The sequence below is a fragment of the Ictidomys tridecemlineatus genome, chromosome 7 (assembly GCF_052094955.1).
Source record: "Ictidomys tridecemlineatus isolate mIctTri1 chromosome 7, mIctTri1.hap1, whole genome shotgun sequence".
Taxonomy (NCBI): Eukaryota; Metazoa; Chordata; class Mammalia; order Rodentia; family Sciuridae; genus Ictidomys; species Ictidomys tridecemlineatus.
In genome coordinates, this window is record NC_135483.1 from 186848751 (window position 1) to 186870081 (window position 21331).

Genomic DNA, 21331 nt, shown 5'->3' on the forward strand with positions numbered 1-21331 from the left:
TGCTTAAAGGGAAGTTTGTCCCTAAGAAGATGAGACTTACGCAACCAAGATATTATCCTTAATTTTTCCAATAGTTTGGATCTGGAATGCTCTGCTAAGAACAGTGTATTATACTGAATTGAGTTAAAGTTCATGCTCAGCCAAGCGCTTTGGCACACACCTATAATCCCGTTACATGGGAGTCTGAGGTAGGAGGACTGAAAGTTCAAGGTCAGCCCGGGCAACTTAGCAAGACATTGTGTCAAAACAAAACTTGTAAGAAGGACTAGGGATCTAGTCTAGTCTAGTATGTTCAAAGCTCTGGTTTCAAACTCCAGCAAAACACACACACACACACACACACACACACACACACAGACCTTAATGCAATATGTGAAGGCCTTTGGATACATATATAAGGTGATTGAGAGTATTTGAACTTTTGATTGAATGTGATTTGGTAGTTCACAACAAGAATGTAAAGGCAATACTAAGAATCTGTTAAAGTAAAAATTATGTGAATTAGAATTATTTTAAAAGCATATGTGAGTTAAAATTTCTTTTAAAACAATATTTTTAAAAGCAGTTGTCATTCTCAAAAAAGAAGTTCTACTTTGAGGTCATAAGAAGAAGTCACAGCCTAAGTTATGAATAAAAAATGTGGGAAGGCTCTGAAACTAGAGCCTAATAGCAGGAGGAAACTATCACATTTTTAGTAAAAGGTTCATTTTAAATCTTCTGCAATGTACGTCCCTCTTAATATATGCATATATCCAAGTATGTAGGTAAAACTCTTACTGAGAAGGTAGGAAATTTATGATAAATTGAGTTTTTGTTTTAGTCAGCTTTTTCTACTACCGGGACTAAAAGATGTAACAAGAACAATTTTGGAGAAGAAAACATTTAATTGGGGGCTGATGGTTTCAGAGGTCTCAGTCCATAGACAGCAGGCTCCACTTCTCAGGGCTTGAGGTGAGTCAGAACATCATGGCAGAAGAGTGTGGCAGAGGAACGCCACTCGCATGATGGTCAGGAAGTAGAGACAGCGACTTCACTGCCACCTACAAAATATGTACCCCAAAGGCACACCCCCAATGACCACCTCCTCCAGCCACACCCTACCAGCCTTCAGTTACCACTCAGTGAATTCCACTGGGGCATTAATTCACTGATTAGGTTAAGGATCTCGTAATGCAATCATTTCTCCTCTAAGCCTTCTTCCATTAGTCTCACACGTAAGCTTTTGGGGGATAACTCAGATTCAAACCATAATAGTTTCCAAAGTCATTAAAATAGAAAACTATAAAAAAATTTTGTTAGCCTGTTTTTAAAAATGTAACTTTCTCTATTACTCTGTAAATGAAGTTACTGGAGAATGCAAAAGGGTGGATTTTGGGGTTTGGCATATTTGATTTCATGGAAGAATCTGCATTTGCTCATTAAAACCACATGGATAATATTTCACGTAAGTATGATTTTTCAGTTAAAATGTGATATAATTTCCAGAAAACCTCATCTTTTTAAAGTGGTTCCAACAGGAACTGTATGTTTCATTTTTCTGTGGCTATAACAGAATACCTGAGACTGGGTTATTTTATAAGAGAAATATGCTTACTAACTCATGATTCTGGAATCTGGAAGTTCCAGATTGGATAGCCACATCTGGAAAGGGTCTTATGCTTCATTATACTAATGTCAGCAAGGCAAGCAGGTGCATGCAAGAGAGACAAAATACTAGCAGTAGATTTGCTGTATAGCAACCTGCTCTCTTTACAATGAACCTACCTTCTCAAGAAGGGCTTCAGTCCTCACAATGACCTAACCACCTCTTAAAGGGCCCTCTACCTCTCAATAACATTAAACTTTCAATTACATTTTAACATGGATTTCAGACAGATTATAGATTTATTAGATGTATCCCAAGGGTACAATATCTTGCACCTTTTCCAGTTATCTTTAAAAATGCAATTATAATTTATTTTGATAAACTATAGTTGCATTTTATAATATCCTCAATTACTTTGTACTGTTAGAATTCGCATATTTTTATTTCAGGAGATATTAGTATTTACCCAAAAGCTTACACGAATATGGAGTTCTGTACTATGTTTACCTCTCATTAAACTGAGGATACTAACAATGGATATGAAGTCAAAAGAGGTTTTTGGTCTAAAGCTTGAGCATATTCTATTTTGCATATGTTTTTCTTTGAAAATTATATAGACATCCAAGGTAATAGGAAATGTGTTAAGCTTCCAACAGTAAAATTAAAGATAAATTGAGAAAATAACATTAATTAGGAAATTATTTGCATTTCTGTATCAAAAACCTTGGTGAGTGATAATCTCTATACTATGAAATTAAGAAGGGCTGGGAGCATCTAAATAGGAGAGTGTAGAAGAGAAAATGGAACAAAGTCAATTTTATTGTTTAAAGTCTGATAAATTTGACTTTATTATATGATGCCCTTATTATATCATTGTAAGGAAAGTTGATGAAGTGAAATCAGTTTAGAGAATTTTGAAGCTGAGCTGTGTGAGCTTTACATAAACTTAACGCAGAGAAGATCTCTGTCTTTACTATTGAAAGTTGCCCCCTTCCAACAACTTGGAACTCTCCTGGTGCTTTAGGAATGAAGGCCTGTGCTCTCAAATTAAAAGCCAACTGAAGTCAAAGTCTCCCACTAAATGAGAGAGCTTAACTGCATCTGGAATGGCACAAACTTGGGCAGAACTCGGTAGCTGGCACTCCCATCGTTCTGCTCCCATACCCTTAGCGGCTTCTGATTTCAGTTGCCGCTGCCCCAGACAGTGGCTGGCCACTCAGACTTGCTTTGTGCACACAACGTCTCACAGTATCCACTTTTGTTTTCCATCCAGGATCTTCTTGGAAGCTGCTGGAGCCATTGGTTTATTCCAGGACTCCAACCAGGAAGAGCAGAACACTGAGTTGCCCTGGGCCTTCCTCCTCCACTGTGGAGACTGAAGGCAGTGGATACTCTCTTGCTTCCCATTTTTAGGCAATTAATCCTTATGAATTTTTCTGAAGAATGAAGCCATTTTTTTTTCCCACAGCAGTGATCTCAGCAACACCATCTAATGTTGGCTTCCTTCCATCCCATTTTCCAGGCTTGTTACTTGGCTTCCCAGATAAACTACCTGTCCCTAAATCCTCATCTCAAGCTCTCCTTCAAGGGACCCCAATTCAAGAGACACAGCCCTTCTACTGTGCCTAATGTCAGTGATCCCATAACGTGATGGATTAAGAACTGAGATGTGAGAGTCCTTGACTTTTGTTGGTGGTCAGTCTGACTTATTTTGACTATTATTATTATTATTATTATTATTATTATTATTATTATTTATGACAAGGTAAAAAGATATTCAAAAATCTCCAAAATTACTTATTTCCTTAGCACAATTTATTTTTGCTCAACATTATTTGTATTCAGTGTGTTGGCTTAGCATCTTGTTTTATTGTTCATTTACATGTATTCAGGCATTGCAATACAGACGAAATGAACCAGTATTATGTGTGACCTATTATCAAAATGCAATGCACACAAATTTAGGTGCTAAGATCACTATGTCAAATAATAGGGGAACTGACATTTAGATAGTTCCCTTCAATCTTTAAATGAAGGATTTCTATATGTGTCCAGAGTATTCAGGCAAATTTGCTGGGGACCTAGATGAATTAGGACAAAATTATAATGTTTCCAATTAAAAATGATGGAATGTAAGCTGTTACCACTGAAAATTTTCTATCTAAAGCTTCAGAGGAACAGATTAGATATGAATAAAAGGGATTCCTGTGATGTTCACTGCCTCTTATTATTAGAGGAAATGATATTCACCCCCAAAATTATAAATAATAATATTTTAGCCAGAACAACTTAAATACATGATTAACATACAATTAAATTAACCATTTTCCTGCTCTTTAGAAATTTTTACTAGACCTTGAATAAAGAAGAAAATGGAAAATGATAAACCAAATCCATTAGAGAGAAGTTACATAGAAAAAAATGAATGCATAATGACATATTTTAAAATGTATTCATATATACATTCATTTGATATTCAATACATATTAAGTTATATTAAAATGAAACTGGATATAATATATAATTATAGAATAAAAATAATTATACTTCTTAGAAAAACAGAAAAGTTTTAAATTTTATTTTAAATTTGCTTCATGGCCTGCAATTATTTGATAATGATGGAATTTTGAAATTTTATTTGGTAAATTTACTAGGTAAATAATGTTATACAAATAAAAGTCAACCAAAAATTTAAAATAGAAGTGTTTGCGTGTGTATGTGTATATACACACATATATATATAAATAAATGTGCTTGTTTTCTGAGGGAGAGGGACATAGAATGACATCTAATAAAAGAGATTTCCCCCTCCTCCTACACAGTTTGAATGAAAATTATTATTTTTTCTTTTGCATGACATTTGGGTGAACATTTTGAAAGGATTTACTAACTGTCTTGTAGAATCTAATTATGAAACTATTTTAAATCAAGATTAAGCAAATTACCACTTTTGGATACTACTTTAGGATGCTTCATGATTTCCTATTTAAATATAAAAAATTTCGAAAAGAATGCAATGGGGCTGGGGATGTGGCTCAGTCGGTAGCGCACTCGCCTGGCATGCGTGCGGCCCAGGTTCAATCCTCAGCACCACATACCAACAAAGATGTTGTGTCCGCCGAGAACTAAAAAATAAATATTAAAAAAAAATTCTCTCTCTCTCTCTCTCTCTCTCTCTCTCTCTCTCTCTCTCTCTCTCTCCTCTCTCTCTCCCCCTCTCCTCTCTCACTCTCTCTTTAAAAAAAAATAAAATATTAAAAAAAAGAACGTAATGACATCAAACATTATTTATAGTCACTTAAAAGCAGAGGATATCACAAACTAACAAGTCCCTACATCTCTCATACCTCTTAAAACAGCAGGACCTTATCTGTCACATGCACTCACTCTTCTAATGATCTCTGCTACACACAACCATTTATTATTTATTTTTGATGAAATATTCAGGTAGTCTGCTATTATGAATGTTGGAGAAAAATAATACGTTAGAAAAAAAAGGCACATTAAAGTGTTTTTCTTATCTTTGAATTTTTTATTTTGAAATGCAATCAAGCTCTATGAGATTTCACGTTACCTATATCTTCTTCCAGAAAGAAGATGAAAAGTTGAACTCTTCAAGAACATGGTAGGCCTGTGAGCCAGTGCTTCTGGCAGCCATGAGGTTCTGGCCCAGCTGGAAACCTACCACAGAGCGACTATAGCGAGAATTAAGAGTACATCAAAACCTCAAACAAGCTACACTCCTGTGGATTTAGGGAGAAACAAGACACTTCAACATTCCCTCTACGGTTTCCCTAGCAACATCCAAAACAACTCTGTGATACTGTGGGTCTCGGTTTTCTTAACCCTTCAGGGTGCCAACTGAATGAGAACTTCCTAGAGGAAGGAAATTTTCAGTCTACAAGGTGGGCTGGCATAAATTAAGCTTTCCAAGGCTCACAGTCAGGTGAGTTCCACCTTGACTGCCATGAGTTTCTCCATGAAAGACTTGCACTGGCACTATTTAGAGGGGCCTTGTATGGAAAAAAAAAAATAAGCACTCCAAGTTTTATATGACATTAAATTTCCCTTGGAAGTCGCCGTCAAATCCATTTAGTAAAGAGGAAAAACCCCAAACTCAAGAGCTAATATGTAACAACATTGTCTAAAATGACAGAGAAGAGCTAACCACCCTTCACTCGTGTATATCCAAAATCCACAATGAAAGGTTAGGACGTTTTATTGGAGCAAACTGATCTAACTTCGATTCAAAGATAATACTTGAGAGCAATCAGTTTATTCAATTAGCTGAGAAACTTATGCACTTAGAGAGGCTGGTGTAATGTTCAACTGGAATTATCAATTTGATGTGGTTAAGAGATGGGGATGATTAAAAGGCTTCCCGGTGTGTCAAGAAAGGTGTGTCTAGGAATGATTGGCACGTGGAATATCAAGCTGAAGTGGAGACCCTCTCTGAGGGTAGGCAGCACTGACCAATAAGATGGTGACTTGGATGGAATAAAAGTTGGAAGCAGCAGCAGATGTAAGCTCAATTCTTCTTGAATGGGTTCTAGATTGCTGCTGCAATCACCTGAGGACCTCAGACCCTCACTCCTTCATCTTTCAAAGTGGACTCTGCCAGTGATTCTCCAGGGAGTTTCCAGAAACCTTCAGTCTTGGACTAGGGTAGCACCATTGATCTCTCTTGTTCTGTGGCTTCACCCTCTTGGACTGAGCAGCTACTGGTTCCTCTAGCTGTCCAGCCTACAGACCACCAATGTGGACTATCCAGCTTCTGGTTGCATAAATAAATCTAATAAATCCCCTTTTATAATCATACTTCCTGTTGATTCTATTCCTCTAGAGAACCCTAATTCAGTTGAGATAGGAAAATTCTTTTATTCCTCTACAAAAAATAAACAAATCATTTAATTTCAGAACATTTCTGATAATTTTTGTCTTAGTATCATAGTTCTCAGTTCATACCTGTTACCTATTTTCCAACAATCATCTGGTATATCTGCTTGTGCCTCTACCTGACAAAAGAATTAAGAAACTAGAAGAGAGTAAACAAAGAAAATACAGGACATCTTATAGTATTCTGTATTCTCTTGTGACTCTACGATTCTACGGCAGTCTACTCCTTAAAACACTCTAATGAGTTTCCTTTCCAGGAAAAAGATTTCCAGGTGATAATTCAAATTTTACACTACATAGCAAGAGAGAGAGAGAGAGAGAGAGAGAGAGAGAGAGAGAGAGAGAGAGAGAGAGAGAGAGAGAGAGAGAGAGAAGTGGAAATAACAAATTACTGTAATACAATGAATCTTTACAGAAAAATCAAGCATAATCAGGAGAGTAACAGCCCACCTTTTCAGACACCACAGAGAAAAACATGTTACACTTTTTTGTGAGGAGGGGTACCAGGGATTGAACTCAGGGACACTCAACCACTGAGCCACATATTCAGCCCTATTTTGTATTTTATCTAGAGACAGGGTTTCACTGAGTTAGCACCTCACCTTGGCTGAGGCTGGCTTTGAACTCACAATCCTCCTGCCTCAGCCTCCCAAGATGCTGGAATTACAGACGTACGCCACCTCACCCTGCTTCCGTGCTGTACTTGAACTAGATCTGAGAAAACACATTTTTTTTTTCTGCATCTGCTGAAGACACATATTTTATGAAAATTCAGAATATATGATGAGTTCTTCAAATAATACAAGTGTGGTGTTTTATCCTCAGCATGAGCAGAGCAGCATGCTCAAATTCAACAAAAGAAGAAAGAGATAGAAACGTGGCCCAAAAAAAAAAAAAAAAAAAAAAAAGAAAAGAAAACAGGCTGATGATCCCAACCCAGAAACTTCAGGCCCATCTCACCCATACACAAACAAGAAGCCCTGTTCAAGTTACAGGTGTTCTGGGAGAGCCTGTAACCTGTGTGGGGTTGCTATTGTCATCTTGTTTTATTATTGCATTACTGCATTTCTTCTTTCTCATTTCCCTGGATCCTGCAGAACTTCCTCCTTTTCTGTCCCAGAGCTCCTCCATTTCTGACTGAATCCTTCCTTGGGATTTGTCAAACTCCTTCCATCCCTCACTAGAACAGGTGTAGTCTACCTTCATCCTAACACAGTTGTCATTAGGCACAAATAGGTCATCCTGCACCTGCCCACACAGACTTTGTTCAGAGTTCTAGCCCAGGAAGCCAAAGGTAAAGGCCAGCATGCCCCTGCTGCCCACCAGTTCATAAGAAGACTGCAGCAGACAGAGGAGAAATCAAATGAGATGATGAAAAAATGTGGTGGGAGGCCGGCTGATCCCAGGCAGAGGTCACCTGGTTGGAAAGGGTAATAATCAATGAATGAGCATATTATGTTGTTATTGAGAAAAGGCATGTGGCAAGGAGCCCAAGCCTAGAGCTCGGGGAATAAGAGGAAAGCCCTGGGTCTTAAAGTGCGTGGAAGAGAGAGAACACCTAAGTGCAACAGTGAAGAGGACCCTCCACCAATATCCCTGGAAACAAAGGAGGAAAGAAAAAGGGAACTTGGATGAATGTGTAAGTGCTATTCAACAAAAGGATAAAAGTCACTGAGCAGCCTGAGCAGGTTCAGCCTTCAATTATTCTTAGAATTATTGAGCTATTGTATGTAATGTGTGTATATGCATACACACTCACACACACACACACACACATAGATAGATAGAGAGAGAGAGAGAGAGAGAGATTATAACTCATTACATGGAAGTAATACAGGTCTTCCATTAATGGAAACATTCCCCAGAGAATAGAGCATTATTGATCTCCAGTCTTTACCCATCATAAGTTTCCCTGGTGTCAGATAGCTAGCTTCCTCTTCTAAAAACACAGATCTGACCATGCCTCTTTTGTTTCAAACCCTCCATCATTCACTGCTGTTAAAATAATTTATACCCTTTTCCTGGAATGCAAAATTCTCTGCTATTTGGACTATAAATCTTTCCAACACTTTTTTTTCCCCTCTAATTCTACTTTCCACACTTTCTACCCTATCCAAGTTGAACTGCGCATCATCCCCTGGGCACACACTTCTACCAGTTCCCGGACCTTGGCAGCTTTTCCCTTTATGCTCATGTATCCTTTGTGGCATATTTCAAATGCAACTTCTTCCATGAAGAAAAGTCCAAGTAATCATGGGTTGCCCCTACTTCCCAGAGAATTTGAGCATGTTACCAATTTTCTGTCTTCTCACCTTGTATTAATTGAAAGTATATGTAGATGGGACCCATTATCCTTGCTTGATAAATTCATAAATCCAAAGATATTCTCCACTACTATGCTAAACGAGATATGGAGACAAGATGCATGAAGACATTAAAAGTGCTCACTCTGGAGTCAGAGAAACCTGGGTTAGAGCCAAGCTCTACTACTTTTTTACTTGTGACCTTGAGTAAGTTATTCAACCTCTTTTAGGTTAACTGTTAAAAAATATATAAAGATAAAGAAGTAGAAGAAAAAAGATGAACAGGATGGGTGATGAAGAAGAGGAGAAAGAGGTAAAAAAAAAAGTATGAATGGAAAAGGAAGGATAACAATAACTAAATTTAACACAGTTCTTGGGAAATTAAATAATCATTATTAACCTTTAGCAATATCAATATTATCAACTGACTTGAGTATAATTAGTAGAGGTAACCTCTTTTGAAATTAAGTTCTGTACATTTCAGGATGCGTACCTTGTATTGGTTTAGAGCCTTTCTACTTTAAGGTTTTTGCACAAAGTCAATAGGACAAAACTTTCAGGAAAACATCAGAAATGGAAGATGCACATGAAATGAGCATTCTTCTAGAAAGTTATGTTGAAAAAGTTGGCAGAATAGAAAATGAAGGCTGTTGACACAAAATGAGCACCTACTAGAGACACTGTACACACTGCAGTATCTGTAAAGTAGAAGGCTAGATCAGAGCAGATGTTTGTAATATTTGGTCATGAATGGGCCTCCGGGGGCCTGTGAGTCTCCTGAAATCACACACAATATTTATGAATGAAAAGGAAGCCATAGCTCTCCTCAGATTCCCAAAGGGATTTACGATTAAAAAGAGATTAAGGAACACTTTTTAGTAACAGGGCTTATTAGAAAAATCAATTAGAGATCACAGAGAAGAAGATAACACAACTTTTGCTTACTGTAGGGATGTTGTTTGGAATGTTTAGCATAAACTGTAAATGATAAATGTCATGGAGCTCCTTAATAACGAGCAAAGGGAGGAGGGTAGTAAAGATGGAAAACATCTGCTTTGGGCCTCTCTTCTGGGAGATGAAAATGATGAAGTCTTAGAAAGTGGTCAGCAGAGAAACTTGCCAGAAGAATGAGGCTTTCTGGAAGCACAGGAGAGAGGGAAGAGAGAACAGCCACCAAAACTTGTCATGTGTGAAAGGCACCAATGTATTTAGTGGAGAATGACCTTAAAAGCAAACACGGAAAATGTTTCATGGGTAAAGTGAATCAAAAAGCCAGTGAAACACCTCGCTGGGATAGAAAGCAATGTTTCATTGCTTTCATGTACTACATAGGACAGACTCACAGGCAATACTCACAGCTCCTCCTCTTAAATGCGGGCTCAGGACCAGTCTCAGTGGGAGAGATCTGTGAAAACATGTGGCCACAGAGACAAAGGACACAACATCAACGTTCCTTCACTTTCATCGTTATTTGTTGAAGTTTTATTTTTAGATAAATAAATAAAAGTCACTACAGAAACTAAATAATATGAATCCCTAGAATTCTTTAGCATATCAGAACATCCATGCAACTGAAGATTTGCATATTAAGGCTATTGATTTTTAAGATATTTTAAAAGAACAAGTCTGTCTTACTCAGGAGCCAGTTGAGAGGACATAGAATCTTTATCTCAGTATCTAACAATTGTATATTAGATCTTTGTTCATAAAAAAGATAATACCGTTTAGAATTTCAGCATTTTTACCTATCAACTATTATATCTCACTTAAAGTAATTCAAGAACCCATAATCCTATAAAATCCAAATTTAACCTCAGTTTTACAATATGTTTAGAATATGAAAAAATAAATTCAATTATATTGCAAGAAATATTTTTCCATTATTTTTATCTTCCTTAAAACACTGGTTATATTGCCGTGTGTTAAATTGGAGTTTCAATTAATCATGGCTCTTATATGTGAAGGGAAGAGAAAAGAAATACAATTCATGAGAGTTTATCTATAAATTTTTTTTACATCAAGAAAGCAGTTTTAAAATAGCATAAAGTTGCATAAACTGTTTGTACTCTAAAAGACAAAGTTGATTATGAAACGTTGCTATAAGAACAAAGCCCTAAGTACTTGTTTGCTAATGTAATATTGTAATCCTGAAATCAAAAAATCCATTGGAAAACAGCAGTCTTAGATTCTGGAAAATTTACTTAGCATACCAGGAGCTATGGTTTGAACTGAATTGAAGTAGTCAAAGTTTGAGCCTTAAGCTAGCTACACCATTTGCAGGGTCCCATGCATAATGAAAATACTGATCCCCTTGTTAAAAAAATTATTGATAATTTCAAGATGAAACCAACAGAGCATTAAGTCAAGCCCCATGCAGGGCCCTGTGCAACTGGTTAAGTTTCACATTCAGAAAGTAAGTCCTACTAGGTCTTTTGTAAAGCTAGTTAGACTCCTCAAGAATCAGATACCATGATTCTTTATGTGGTACCCTAGGTACCAATGGGAAATTTAAATATCCATTATAAAAGAACTTAAGAACAATATTGCAAAAAGATTGAATGGCAAGTTATAAATTTTTGTTTCTGTTGTAGGAGAATAAAGTTGTCTACCAATTTGGGGAAGGTTAATGGTGAAAAAGAAGACAGTAAGGGCACTTTTAGCAGTTCCTGGCCATGATGACCTTTTCTCCTATAGCCACAGCTACCCAGAGAGATGAAAGTCCCAGGCCAAAGGCAGAACTTAAGAAAAGGGGGCGCTGCAGAAGCAAGCCTTAAAAATCCTTGGACTACAAGATCATATAAAATATGAAATCCTGGGCCAGTACTTCCCATGGTAGAACTTCTGGAGGAATATGAAACCAGATAAAGTTTGAAGAAAAATACAAAAGCAAAATAGGAGTTAAAAAGTATGGGGAGAACTCAAGTATTTGTATTTGCTTAAGGAGTTGATTGTCAACCATGGAAAGTTAATAAAGCCACTCTCTTCCCTTGCTTTCAAGGCCTTGTTCCAGCGATGACACGTATTATGTTTTTATAGACAAGTGATCTCATTTAAGACTAAAAATTCATGGGCCGATAGTCATGGACAGGCATGCATACACATGCCTGTATTTTAATCTGTATGGTCACAACCAAGGCAGTTACCATCTCTGGCAGTTTACATTTGTTAAAAGATGATATTTTTAGTTATAAATAAAATTTTGGCATGTCACACCTGCAATTACAAAAGTAAATATAAAAATGGCAGTCTCCTTGAATTAGAATAAATTCAAATAAGCCTACAATTTTTAAAATTTAAGATATGAGCTTCTTTCATCCAAATAACCCACTTTTGTTATATAAAACGTTCTGAATGGATTTAGCTGACTTTGAATTTGTTACTTGGATCTATCTTCACTTTCCCCAAATTTTAGAAGTATAAGTTAATCATGAAAACTCTAAAATAGTTACAAGGTTGGGTTTTTTTTTTTTTTTTTGCTTTTTTTTTTTTACATTCCCCCTTTTGCTCAGCCACAGCCAATATTTTCATGATTTAGAACCTAAATTGGATTTAAGAAATATTTATATTTATACAGAGAAATGATCTTATGTTTAGTCACCACTTGTTTACCACAGTGCACAGAAACTAGGCTAAACATGCTCTAACCATATCTTTTTAATCTTCAAAGTATTTCTGAGATGGTACTCATAAGATCTCCTTTTACAAATAAGAAAACTGAGATCTAAAGAAATTTTATAGCCTGCCCCAGTCCCATAGTTACTACTTAAGAATAATAAAAATTGGCTGCAATAGAGATTCAAAAATACTTTGGTGAGGGCTTATGGATTTTCTTTTAGCAAGAAGTCTGAAAGCAAGTGTTTTCCACTCAGTTACACTGGTTGGAAATCTCATGATTCTCCTGCATGTTAGATCATTGCTGAAAGGTGGTGACTCCAACTCTGGGGACAAGCTAGTGTTCCAGGCTCAAAGGAGAAAGAGTGGGGTGCAAATGGTTTCTCTCTAAAAAACCTTCTCTGGGAGCCCCAGCCAACCAGTAGACTTGGATTTCATTGGCTACCTCTACACATAAACAATTTGTCTAAACTGGGCTTACTGATTCCCCTGTGAGAATCTAGTTTATTAGTAAGGAATGGGAAAATATGTCTACCAGGTAGGAGACCATTGGCATGGTCTCATTTTCTTTCTATATGTTCATACCTTGGAGGGAATCTCAGTTCAGAAGTGGTGATTAAGAAGCTTCCATCTTCTCTCTTCATCTTTTTCTCTCCTCCATTTTGGATAAAGAGAAGGGAATCATATTTATCCATATTTCTTGGAATGCTTCTGAAGAACAATGCCTCTTTTCTCTCTTATTTTTCTGCCCACAAATGGACCAAGTCCATGAAACTGGGTGTTGAACTGAATATTCTCACCAAGGCAACAAAGGAAATGATAAAGCAGACATTCCTGTAAGGAACTCAAAGAAGACGGCTGAGAAACAGTAAAAACAGCAGTTGTGTAAGATATCTCCCATATCAACTACCGGCAGTTACAAATTTAACTTCAGCTTAATGATTTTTTGATTCCATGAGGGTGCAAATGTGATCCACATTCACTAGAAACTACACTCTGAATTTTGAATTTTTTTCCCCCCCTCAGGTTAGCCATATGCAATGTGATACTCTCTCTTGGTGCTGGGTAGTGATAGGGAGCCACAGCTCCCACTCAGTCATGTGATCACGGAGGGGCAGAGCAACTAATACCTTACTACATACTGTGTTTCCAGGTTTTGATTTTGGTAAGTTAATATGTTAAGTACATTTTCAACTCATGTTATTTTCAACTTACAGTGGGGTTGCATCTCAGTAAATAAAATCCTATCCTAAATCATGGAGTGAGAGTTTATAAAATGACCAAAGAGGTGATGATCAGAAGAGATTGTCTTTCTTCCCAAAGAAATTATTGAATATCTGGTAGGGTATGGCAGGTCCATCTTCCCTCTCACCTCTGTGCCTGATCATAACATATCAGCTTCACCAGACCCCCTCAAAGAGCTTGCAGTGAATTCTGGGAATTTGCCCATGTGAGGGGTAGATAAAGTGTACGTATGTTTGACAAATGAGTAAGGATTCTAAGGACAAGAATCTCTAATTATCAGTTATAAACAATAAGAGACAAAAAAAAGAGAACCCAGCTACATTGGAGTTAGCTACAACACTCCGATAATTTTGGTATTTTTTTCATGGTCCAGAAATAGATTTTGTAGAAACAGAGCCATTTAAAACTTCCTGAAAAAGAGCATCTAACTGGATGTGAAGACCAACAGTGAGAACTCATGCGAAACGGCCACCAGAAACCAGGCTGATGGACATTCAGATGACTAGAGAAGGTCACATCGTCCCCATCACGGAAGGTATAGCTGAGGATTGGGAATGCTGAGAAGCTCAGAAAAGCACTGTGACCAGGTATGTGTTTGAGAGCCTGCCAGACCGCAGAGCATGGAACCATGTTAGCATCCCCAGTTAGGTAGGAATGCCTTCATGTCTCCTCTTTCCCCTTGATTCTTCCTCCAGTGCTAATCTAGGAGTCATCCAAAGCAGTAGCCAGAGGGAGGTGAGGAGATGAGGTTTAAAGAGAAAAGGCAAGTGCCCATATTTCCAAACAGACTGAGGCTCCAGGCTTCCAGCCTCAGTTGGAGGAACTGAAAACCTTCAGCCTTAAATGAATGTTGAAGTACAAATGGACACCCAACAATTGTAATGACTAAATTTGGTCTGTGTTTTTCACTTAAAGTGACCCTGTGCCTTTCATTGTCTAATCCTGAGCATAGTACTCATACTCCCACTTCAGTTCTCATCCTTGGGTTTCTGTGGGGCCAAGGAAGAGCTTCGTCCCCCTAAAGAGATTTGAAGGGAGCAGTGAGAGACAGAGGTGACTGTGCATGGAATTCCAGTCTTGTGAACATTGCTCCTTCTCCAGACTGGTAACAGTTACCTGTGGCTTTTGCTTTTGGTCTTCCTAGCTGAACCCATCAGATAGAGTCTGGTACTGGCCAGCTCTTTCAACTTTCCTAGGTGCTTTAACTTTTTTTGCCCAGGGCCATGCTGCGGGCTACTTTGGCTTGGATGAGAGGAAAGCTCAGGAAGCTATTTACCTTTCACTCAGGTAAAGGCAGTATAACTGCCCAGTTACTCCCCGAGGCACAAGTCAGTCTGGGTCTTCCTTAAACCCTTAGCATAAATTAAACACATATTCCTCCTTATTTTCACCATTGCATTTATACTGTACAAACATGAACCTTGGAGGAACAGAGGGTGTTTAGCCGGTGGTAGATCCAAAGTTCTGATGAAGACCAAACTCTCAATCTCATCCCTGTCTACACTCTCCCCAGAGGACAGAGAGGAAGGGATCCTCCCTATCGTGACCTGCATTTGAAGTCCCTGAGGCAATCAAATGCATCAATTGCTCTGGAAAATGACCATCTGACAATCTGTCACAGATACCCAAAATACCTGATAAGAACAACTTAGAGGAGGAAAGATTTATTTTTGTGTCTCTGTTTCACAGGTTTCAGTCCATGGTCAGCTGAGCTAAATGCAGAAACATCATGGCAGTAGGACCTGGTGGAGAAGAGCTGTTCAACATACGGCAGCCAGATAGCAAAGAGAGAGGGAGAAAGAAGATGGAAGAGATAAACCCCTCCAGGTATTCCTCCAAGGATTTTCTTTCCTCAACGAGGTCCCATCTCCCAACAATTCATTCATAAGTTATTATTATGGTTTGGATATGAGACATCCCCTGAAAAGTTCCTGTGACAATGCAGCACTGTTCCAAGGTGAAATGATCTGATTATGGGAGCTGTAATGACCTCAGTGGATTGACGCCTTTGATGGACCACTCACTTGAATGGATTACAGCGGGTGGCTGTAAGCAGGTGTCCTGCAGCTGGAGGAAACAGTTTACTGGGTGGTGTGTCCTTGGGGATTATATTTTGTCCTTGGCTCCTCATTCTCTGCTTCCAGCTGCCACAAGCTGAGCCGCTTTCCCCCTCCACACCCTTCTGCCATGATGTTCTGCCTCATCTAGGGCTGAGAGCAAAGGGTCAGCTGACCATGGACAGAGCCTATAAAACTGTGAGCCCCCCGGCCCCAAAATATTTTCTTCCTCTCAGTTGTTCTTCTCACATATTTTGGTCACAATACTGAAAAGTTGACTACCACAGCTATCAATGGATTAATCCACTGATGAGGCCAGAGCCCTCATGGTCCAATCACTTCCCAAAAGTCTCATTTCTGAACATTTCGGATTTGGAGGAACGTTCAGATTCAAGCCATAACACTGTCCATTGGGGATCTCGGCTAAGCTAAGCTGAATCATTCAGGACACCTCACTGAGCTAAAGAAAATGGCTCAAATGAGCTTCTCTGAATGTTACCTCAAAACTCTCACACACCTATTATGTCCTGGTGATCTAGTGGTAGGAAGGCCAGATGCAAAAGACTGATGGCAAGAGTGCACAGAGTTTTTAGGACTCTTTCATTGTCTCCCAGATTTGAAAACAATTGAGAAGAGAATCTCTTTAAGCACGCAAAAAGCACAATGTCAATAATCCAGCTAATTGAAGAACTTAGATGAGACTTGGATTTCCTCATCCCACATCCATCATCAGCAGGAGCACTTCTCCTCCCTCACAGTAGAGGGCAGTCTAAGGTCAGTTGCCCCCTTGCTCTGGGTCCTAGATGAGGCAGAACATCATGGCAGAAGGGTGTGGAGGACGAAAGTTGCTCAGCTCCTGGAAGCAAGGAAGCAAAGGACAGGAGTCAGGGACAAAATATAATCTCTAGGGGTCACCCCCCAGCCATGTTACCACCCAGCAATGAACTCAAATTATCAATCCATCAAATGAGGTTAGGGTTCCCAAACCTAATCCTGTCACTTCTGAACTTTCCTGTATTGCCTCGGGAGCTTTTCAGGAGACATCTCCTATCCCAACTCTAACAAGGGGCCAGAAAGACAAAAGAGACGGACAGCTTCTTCACATCTCTTTTTAAGATTGTTATCCCATTCTTATTCACCTCTTAAGGTCTCACTTCTTAATACCATCACAGCGGCAAGTTTTGACATGAAATTTAGAAAAGACACACATCCAAACCCCAGCACACGGGGACAGAGCTTTCCGCTAGAATCTGTCCAGTTCTCCACTCACACACCAGGCTGACCGTGCATGCTGAAATCAGCAGTTTCATTTGTTTTGCAAGAAAAATATCAGCAAGACAAAGGTTAAGTTCTGGTGTCTGACTCTGGGCTGTGAAAGAGTAGATACACTTTGGCTCTCTAATCTGCACTTTATTAAGAGTTCTTGCATTTGTAAAAGGTAGCTTCCAAGATCCCAAACCCCTTCCACTACCCTCTCAACTCCACACATGTTCAGGCATTATGGGCACACATCTCTCTCTCTCTCTCTCTCTCTCTCTCTCTCTCTCACACACACACACACACACACACACACAAACACACACACACTTATTCCATCACACTAACAATTGAATATATCAGGAAGAAGAAGATAAACTGAAGACAAACTGGTATTTTTCCAGAGGTGATTTTTAGCGGATTTCAAGTAGGAAAAGAATACTAAAACACAAATGAATCTTTTAGAAAAACTGAAATTCAACCATCCATGGACATCATGAACCAATAATACCAAGGGACACCAGCAAGAATGAGGCTTTACAGCATTGTAATTAGAACAAGAACCTGAAGACAGAAGTGGGATTGAAACCTACTGGTCTCACTTATCAGCCCATGTAACTTACAGCAAAACTTAACCTCTCAGGAGGGCTGGGATTGTGGCTCAGTGGTAGAGTGATAGAGTGCTCGCCTAGCATGCACAAGGCACTGGGTTCGATCCTCAGCACCACATAAATGTAAAATAAGGATATTGTGTCCACCTTAAAAAAAAAAAAACCTGAAAAAATAAATATTTAAAAAAGAAAACTTAACCTCTGCAACAGTGAGCTGGTCTACAAAATGGTGAAATTAGTAGTACATATGAATAAGAAAGGCAGCAGTAGAAATCCCCTTACATGGTTGCACATCTGTAAAAGTAATAATAATGGTGCTTGCCTCATAGGGCTGCTTCTTAAGGATTCGTATATCCAGAGTAATTAGGAAATGAGCAGCATAAAATAAACATTTATTTTTGTTGCTTTTATTATCCGAGAATTAAAAATGAGATTGACACAACAGCATTTCATATATTTTCACAGCAAGGGTAAGAGGACCAGGCAACAGGCAGAGGAACAGAAAGACTTTGACTCACCTTTATGAACTGTTGAGTGTGTGGTATGTGTGTGGGTCAGATCAAGAAAAAGTGCCATCAGCAAGGTAGACAGAATAATTTTGTTTTGTTTTTCTAAAAGTCCAAAGCAGAGTTCCTGGAGAGATCTGGCTTGAAACTTAGTCAATGCTGAACCAAATGACTTAAGGTTAGTGGTGCCAAATACCTTTGATTGAGTTTGTATTAATATAAAGACTTATTTGTTCACTCCAAGAATAAAGTTTTCATTTAAAGTGAGCCTTTGAACTCCCACAGACCAAAGTAATCTCTGGGCTACAGTTACATCTAGCAGTCAATAGGATCATTATGTATGCCACCTCCCTCCACTGGCAAACTACATCGGCACCACGTAAGTTTACCATTCATCTGTCTTATAGGTGTTAATATTACTCTCACACACACATACACCCCACACACACACAGAGAGCTCACTCTTACAAATGATAAAATCAGAGATTTTTGCAATTCTTAACTGCAAAAATATGCATCCTTATTAACTCCAGGACATGGATTTTTAAACTCGGGACATTCCCATTTATTTCCAGTGACTCCTATATGGGAAGGCAGGAGTTTTCCTCTTAGGATACCACCTTTCTGCAATTTCAGTTCTTCCACATATTCAATTTTTTCCATATGACAACTAGTTGAGTAATTAATTAAAAGCTTGAAAATGGTGCTATCAATTTCTAAAATACATAGTCAAAATAACTTTTCCCAAATTGGAAATTAGTTTCACCGTATACGTATTGTTGTGGGCTTGGATATGAAGTTCCCCCTGAAAGCTCAGGTGTAAGACAATGTAGGAATTTTCAGAAGTGGAGAGATCAGACTATAAGAGCTGAGACCCAATGAGTGGATTCATCCATTTGGTGGGGCACGACTAAAGGAAGAAGGCCACTAGGAATTTGCCCTTGGGGCGTGTATGATCCCTAACTCTTTGCACTCAAGCGGTCTCGGTTCCTTAGCTGTCATGAACTGAGTATCTTTCCTCTACCACACACTTCCACCATGATGTTCTGTCTTACCTTGAATTGAGAGCTATGGAGTCGGCTGACTATTAACTATGAAACCTCGGAAACCAACCATGAGCCCAAATAAACTTTTCCTCCTTCAGGTTGTTCTTGTCTTTTGTTCATAGTGATAAAAAGCTGACTAAAACACCACGTATGAACTTTCATGATTGACAGTGATGCTCTGTGTATACATCAGTTATCTATGTATGTGTATATGTATATATATAACTGATGTATATATATAGCATTTTGTAAGCATTCTAAAAAGTGCTAAGTTATTTTTTATCACAACAAATGTTTAACAATGGATATTGTTAATAGCATAAATGGGGGCAAGGAACAGGGGAAAAAATACTTTTTTTCCTCCTGTATTCATTAAGTAAACTAATTATTAAGTTGTTGTTATTGTTGTTTTACTTTGTACAATTTTTTTTTAAAAAAAGTTCTAGTTATTTCTTTTTTACTACAAATGGAAAGACAAGCCAGGAGAGGGAATAACCTCAAGCTCTATGTCATATTTATTATCCTCGCCGGTGAAGTGACTAAGTGAGTGCAGAGCTGTGAAATTCCAGTAGAAAAAAAAATTATGCTGTTTGAAAAGGAAGCGCTGACATACGGACTACAATTAGACAAAAATATGATTGCTGAAATTTTAAAACCATTTGTAAGAAGAAAATTAAAGATAATCATGTCATCATCTACGCAGTCCATAAGCAGTTTCCACTGATTCAAATAAAGTATATTTTTAAATATAGTATGTTTTTAAATATAACTCAACCAGCAGCCACAACAATCTAAGTGATCAAGTATAGAAATAAAGAAATGATAACTGAACAGGAAATTAATGCATTTTACACTCTCAGTTCATTACATCATGATTATGATTTTACTATAAACTTACATATTCACTAATTCAGTTTCATTAGTGATTTTAGACAGTTTTATGTGTCGTTTGAGAGTCTCTAGGTCCCTAAATGGGTCTGAAGCACAGATATATTTAATAAAACTCTGAAATGGAGAGAAAATATATATTATCTTGAGATACTCTGAGGATTTGATATTGTTAAAACATTTGTACAATGTGGGCACAAATGCATGCCAATGACAATAAGAGCCTTTTTATGATTACATAAAAGATACTGCAGTATATATTTAAAATCTAGAAGAAAGAGTTTAAATGTTTTTAGCACATAGAAATAAAACTTGCTTATGAGCCACATACATACACACATACACACACACACATAATATAAAACCTGTTTGAAAATTACCCAATGTATACATGCATCAAAAGATTTCATGCTCCATAAATATTGAGTAAGTTTTATGAATCACTTAACAAATAAATTTAAAACACAAAACAAATTTATAGCAATTGAAGACTGAAATAATAGTTTTAGCAAGATGTTAAGAATTTAAAAGGCTTTGCAAGGAAATGGAAACAACTAATATGGATGGAATAACATAAACATGGCCAATGGAAACCCAGGTTGAGTGTCCAATATGAGCATTAAAAACAAATATTTCAGAGACTTCAGTTTCTAGCACATCTTGTAATGAACTCGAAGTCATCCACTCATCCTCACACAAGGAAACAGGCAAACCTACTGAGAATCTGCCGCTCCAATCTGTCAAAGAACTGAGGTCAGAGAGCAAACTTCTACCCTCAAAATTGGAGAGACTGACAGAATCCCAACTTAGCTGAGCAGAAGTGTTTGTGGGAACCCATACTGGGGTAATGAGATCTAAATCGTACTTGAGATATTGCTCAAAGTTCACAGTGTGGATAAGAAAAGGAAAGTCCAATCTTAGAAGAAAAAAAAAAAAAAAGCCCACACTTTGGTAAATTTAACCTGCTGAAACCTTACTGTATTCTCGTCTCAAAGGGAAGAGGTGAGAAAAATCCCCTCATGCTTCCTGTGGGGGTTGGGAAAAGTAGCTGTTTTGAACTATCAAGGCTCCTAGTCTGATGATAGGGATACCTCCTAATACACTCATCATAAGTGGAGGATTTCGAAAGTCAAAGTCCAAATCCATTTAAAACACCTAACTTGTGGGAAATCATAGCTTAGTAACGTAGTACACCATGGAGTATCAGTCTTTTCCCTAATTGCATGGTGGACAGGGAGCGGTGGTGCACTGCCACAACCCGTATCATACCACAGGTCTCCAGTCTGGGAGAAGATCCAAATTCAAAATTTCAAGTGTAGTTTCTG